The sequence below is a fragment of the Sinohyriopsis cumingii genome, chromosome 15 (genome assembly GCF_028554795.1).
Source record: "Sinohyriopsis cumingii isolate HCF-2022 chromosome 15, ASM2855479v2, whole genome shotgun sequence".
NCBI lineage: Eukaryota > Metazoa > Mollusca > Bivalvia > Unionida > Unionidae > Sinohyriopsis > Sinohyriopsis cumingii.
Window position 1 is genome coordinate 24,969,917 of NC_142975.1, and position 6,879 is coordinate 24,976,795.

The following is a 6,879-nucleotide window of genomic DNA, read 5'->3' on the forward strand; positions in this document are numbered from 1 at the left end:
ATCATTTGGAATATGATTAGCCACGGTGATGATATAGAACTACATACAACAATGACCCTTAAACAATTGTTTCTCAATCATTACAAAATAACTGAACAACAATTACCAAGATTTGTAATACCAGGATTTAATATCGACGAACTAGTAAAATCATTCAACGATCTTATCAACGAAAACTTTCCTAAAATCATCGAATCATGGAGAAAAATAGCCCCACCTGCGCTTGTTTTCAAACATGTCAATGATCCATACTGCGGCGGCAGACATGTTTCACCAGGAATCGTTAATATAACATCGACAATCGCGGTTAATCTCGTTTGTGATGTGATCGATGGCAGCTATCAAATAGATCTTGGAAAATCAAATCAGGCTCAACAAGGATACATTTTATACACGTTCACACCACAAGTACGCCCTCGGGATTTGATCGTGCAAGTACCAACCAATCCTGTATATCTGCGGTGTCATAATAATATGTTAACACGAATAAATTTTAAACTAACTGACCACCTTGGACACTTAATTGACCTGAGGGAAGAGGAGTTGATTGTGAATCTGTATGTGAAATCTTGATGATTTTTCAGAAATATTTTATTTATTCAGAAATATTTTATATATTCAGAAATAAACCATGAAATCTACTTTGATTCAACCGGTTTATTTTATTTATTCAGAAACTGATGGGGTGGTTTGGTACAAATCGATCCGTTTGTTAATTCTGATGGGGTGGTTGATACTCAAAATCATGTAAATTGATCAGTTTGTTAATTCTGATGGGTAGTTAGGTACTCAAAATTATGCAAATCGATCGGTTTTGTAAAAAAATACTACAAAAAAATATTATTATGAAATATTTTATTATTCAGAAATATTTTATTATTATTGGGGTAAATGGTACAAATCAATCAGTTTGTTAATTCTGATGGAGTGGTTGGTACTTAAAATCATATAAATCAATCAGTTTATTAAGTCTGATGGGTTGGTTGGTACTTAAAATTGTGAAAATCAATCAGATTGTTTGTTTTGATGGGGTAAATGGTACTTAAAATTGTGCAAATTGTAATGATTATTATAATCTGAAATATTTTATTCTGAAATAATTATTATAATCTGAAATATTTTATTCTGAAATATTTTATTTATTCAGAAATTGATGGGGTGGTTGGTACTTAAAATTATGCAAATCAATCAGATTGCTTGTTCTGATGGGGTGGTTGGTACTTAAAATTGTGCAAATCAATTAGATTGCTTGTTCTAATGGGGTAAACGGTACTTAAAATTATGCAAAATCAATCAGTGCTGCAATAATTATTATAATCTGAAATATTTTATTCTGAAATATTTTATTTATTCAGAAATTAATGGGGTGGTTGGTACTTAAAATCGTGTAAATCAATCAGTTTGTTAATTCTGACGGGGTAAATGGTACTTAAAATCATGTAAATCAATCAGTTTGTTAATTCTGATGGGGTAAAATCATGTAAATCAATCAGTTTTTTAATTCTGATGGGGTAAAATCATGTAAATTATCAGTTTGTTAATTCTGATGGGGTGGTTGGTACTCAAATCGATCAAATAAAAAAAATTCAGAATAAAAATAATATTTCAGAATAAATAAAATATTTCAGAATAAAAAAAATAAAAATAAATTTTAACAAAAATAAACAGTAGCAATGATGAGCGGTTATCATTCATTGGTTTTCCTGCAGTGGCCTGTGTGCCTCCATGGGATCCTTTGTTTGAGACTTTTGTCCCGAGACTCTGTCTTCATTTGAGACCTTTCTTATGGTCTTTTCTCGGCATCCCATGATCGTTTCTTTTAGCCAAACATTTTTTCTAAATGTTTTTTTATGTAACTTAGAGCTTATACATCCACGCTACTGTTTATTTTGGGGGCGTCATAGACATATCTCCGGATAATTTTTCTAACCGAAACGAAATGCTAGAATATTCAGAAAATTGTCTATGCGCCATGTACACCCCCCCCAGGAGAAAATCCCGGGGTTGCTAAAACGCACTCACACTACGGTTTCGTAGTGTGAGATGTACATGGGCTGCTGCCGCCCCCACTTTTATATAGGAAAACCCCTACCATAGGTACCGTCGACAGTATGTCCGTTACGAGATTCGAACTGGAGACCCCCCCAGAATGAGAGTCAGCTGCACTACCATTTGCGCCACAGTTCCTAATCTGATTGTATACGCTTTAAAAGTTATTATATAGTTAACCATCACTGAAGAGATCAGTACTGGGTATTTATCTCCACAAACTTAATATTAAATCATTCGATAAAACAAATGAACTAATTTTTCAGTTCTGAGCACAGATGAAACGTACAAGTCAGATTTAAAAAGTTAGTTATTTTTTTTTTGTACCTGAAAAACGTTCTGGCTACTTGCTATTGCAGAAGATATATACATCACTATAAACTGCCACACTGCAGACATCGTAGCGCCAGGAAAACCGAACGAATTTAATAAAATAAATATATTGTTTGTGCTAAATACAGTCACTCTGATACAAGGGAGATAACTGATACTATTCCTGTAAGACTTTTCAGTTCTTTATACAGATAAAACGTACAAGTCAGATTTAAAAAGTTAGTTATTTTTCGGGATAATATATGTATCGGAAAAACGTTCTGGCTACTTGTTATTATCGCAGAAGACATACATCACTATAACACGACTATCGATAAATGAACCAAACTGCCACACTGTAGACATCGTAGCGAAACAGGAAAACCGAACGAATTTAATAAAAAAATATATTGTTTGTGCAAAATACAGTCACTGATATAAGGGAGATAATTGATACTATTCCTGTAAGGCAATGGAAAATAACTGAGATTCTTCCAGTTAGCCAGCTCTAGACAAATCAAAATTAAATAAGTACGGTTTACATCCAATAACTCCCATGTACATTGAAATCAATGGTTAATTGACATACATGAATACATCGCAAATTTGAAACAGATGTACTGTCCATTTCATTTAAAGTTGGAGGGTATAACAATTTTCCGCTTACGATCGTAAACACGGTCAAAGGGAAGTAACTCAATTACGTGAGTATGCTCAACGGAGTTATCCCCCTTCATCAGGTAAGTAGTGTGCTCGTACACTACAGACCCAAATATTAAATAAATAGTTAATAAATATACTTCGAGGTAATTTGACGATTTATCTCCATCATTGATATTGGAAGATGATTCTTTGATCATATTTTTTAGAGAAAGCGGATCTGGTTATATTTTCCGCGACAGAATGTATTGAAAACCTTTCAATATCAAAATATTTACCAGCTGCATACATCGATTGAAATATTCTCTCTTCACCAGTCTCTAAATTTATAGATAATACTGCTTTGGCACTCTTATTATTACAACCGGTGTTTCCAAGTCTACAATTCTGACTTAGCGTGGCAATCCTCAGATTGGATAAATTATTATTAAGTTTATTTCTATCAATATGATCAATCACAAAACCATCTTTGATCAACCCCTTATGACACTCGTATATGAATCGATGACAGAAATAATTTTTCCTCCCATCAACAGTAAATCTTAGATAACCAGTATTACTAATAACACCAACTGGTCTCTTCAACCTGCAATTTCTGATCACACCATTACGATTTGATTCGTAATTCTTGATGATAGGATGCTTCACAAACTCGCTCATATTTTGCTCCATTTATATAATAATAGTATTTGTCTAAATCATAATTTGTCTGAGAATTTATTTAAATAATCCTCTTCACGTTTTATAACTCTGTCATTATTTTTTTTATCATAATATCTTTTAAGTTCCCTGTATCGCTTGCCACCACAACGAGTACATAACTGTGTCTTTCCCCGGACTCCTACACCACATCGCAGACACGGTATTGGTCCTAAACTACCATTACGAACACAATTTGAATGTTGTCCGCAGAATTCGTTTTTACAGGATTTATTACAGCGAGTAAATGAACCGATCATCAACCATTTGCATTGAGCCATTATATATAATATTTTTCATTTAAATACTTGTTTGAAATATAATATAAGCGAGTTCGATAGATTGTCCCGAATCAAGTCCTGGAACGCACATAAATTTAATCTCGACAGAATATCTCCCGACCTACCGATGCGAGATCTGGTTGATCAGAAAAATAAAAGTTTGATTAATAAAATTCACGGCGCCAAGAAAGAATTTCACACAGATGGTGCATCTCATGTATGGTCAACGTTCAAAATTATACGCAACGGTGTCATCGACGCTACGATGAATGACGAACGAGCAGAACTATCATTAACTACATTGATAATCGCAAATATCTTTTCAGAATAAAATTTGTCGTGCAAACAGAAACAGGTAATTAGATTATCCGTGACAAATATGATCCTGTACTCAAGGGTGAAAAAACTGTCGTATTAAGTAAAGATTCTAAACTAGGTCTATTGACTGGCATTGACAGACCGTATTATGAGCGAGCGTATCCTGTGACCGCGGTTATTTATGGAATCTATGTGATAAATGAAAAACCCAACGTTGATAAACTTGCGCCGATGAAATTTTCAAAAATAAACTGTGTCGCTGAACAAGTAATAGAACATTTTACCGTTTCGACTCGTGGAAACGGCTTAACGGATAAAAGACGTAAAATAATAAACACGTGGGGAGAAATGGTTAAAGATACCGGGGCGTCAATCAAAGATGTGGCTGAGTTAGGGAAAAAACTAAAGTTCCCAATAACCGTAGCGACGATAACAGGAGAAATATTGTTTGAATCAAAATATAATCAAAAGGTGCTTCGATCGAAATTATTGATCATAACGCACACGCGTGGACTAACGCAGTAACAGTGTTTCCACGAAATCGAACTGTTAAATACTATCGCGGAGACATGTTTGATTTTATTAACGAAATAAGTAAAGACGATCCTGTGTCAGTATGTTTATTTCAGAGTTATAACGACGAATCATGCATGGAAGAAAAAAATAAATTTGGTCAGTTTGTACGACATAATGGCGTTATTTATCGAAAAGATCTTCTCCACGAGAAAATGAAAAATCTTGCACTGCAATATACTGATGACACTGACGAACTATTGAGCAACTGTTTTACTGTTCCGTCAGTTGCGGCTCATTTTGCTAGAAAGAAAAATTCGTGGAAACCAACTAGATTTGATTTTCTCAATGACATAATATCCAGTTGTGTCGAACATGGACACAGTGGATTATGGAATAATAAATACGATCACAGAGATGTTATTTCGGTTGATATGGTCGCGTGTTATCCCGGAAGTTTTCTCGGGTACGGAGATTGTTCTGTGTACTTTGAGCGATTCGGTCATCCGACGCATGAAATGACACGAATATCGATAAATGGACCATTACCGGATTTTGACCTGACTGGATTTGTTTGGGTTGAATCATTCGAGTTTGCTATGGGACTTCATCCAATTTGTTATGTTTGGTTTGGAAAACATTTTTCAGAAAAAATGTGGGTACCAATAGTACTGTTACGATATATGCATGATTGTGCGATGTTAATATCGTTGACGATCAGCGAAGCAATTATACTGAAGTTTGGTTACCACAATAAAAACAGTATTCTGATGATGAAAACTCGGATGAAACAGATTACGAGAATAAAATTACGAAAGATCTTGGCAGAAAAATAATTGCCAAGTTCACTCAAGGAGGATCATACGATCATAAACGACATTGTGCAAGATTGATCATGGACGATGCTGAGTTAGATTTTATAATCGCTGATACAACAAAGAAAAAAACGTTTATAAGTCGAGAAATAGCTTTCTTGTCAAATGGAACTAAACTAGGTACAATTGTGAGCTACATGGACGGTGAGTCACCTCAGTATACTCATTTAAGATCATCGATGCTCTCATATGTTTCAATAAATCTGTTATCGATGATAAATAAGGTTTCTGCACTCGCTGTCAGAGTTGCCACGGACTCGTTTTATATCAATAAGGAATATTCAGGATTGTTAGAACAACTACATATCGATACTTGTGCACAGTGGGGTTCGTGGAGAATAAAAAAAGAAAACATACTCGATTATTCCGAATCCGCTGATGTTACGATCAAAGATATTTATTGTAAAAAATATCAAACATTAAAGCTATCTTCTGCACCATCGGTGTACGATCCAATAACCAGAAATAAAACGGTTTATCTGAACGGACCGGCAGGGTCTGGTAAGACGACTCGAGCAATCGAATTATTTCAGAATTCAGATATGATTGTTTTAACTCCTACACATAGACTCACGCGAGAGATGAAACAACGAGGAGTACAATCGTGTACCTATCACAGCTTCTTCCGATGGAAGGGTGATGCATGGACTTCTTCAAGAATGGGTGAGAAATATATTTCGAGGATTATCGTTTGGGGTGAAATATGTACAGTACCGTTAGAAACATTAAAAACGTTTCTTGATTGGCTATTAACAAGAAATACTGCTGGGATAATGTGTGGCGATCACGGTCAACCACCACCTTTTGTTGGACCATCTCCACATGATTGGCTGAAAGATTTTGTTGACCACTTCGAAGAAGTGACTGATGATCATAGAGCACTTGATCCAGAATTAAGGGAGTTTAAAAAATTAATCAGACTGCGACCAAATAAAATTCAATGTGAAGTAATGCCTGAGGTGATTTCAGAAACACCCATGAACGACTTTTTGCGCGCGTGGAGACCAAACGATTTGATAGTTGCAAGTAGAAAGATAGTCAGAGACACACTTCAGCAGCGGTTGTTTCAGTTACAACGAGAAAAGTTTCCAACGTTGCCAGTTCCGTTATGTTATCGACCAGCAGATACACGACGACAAAATATTGACGTTGATATACCAGAACAGACCGAA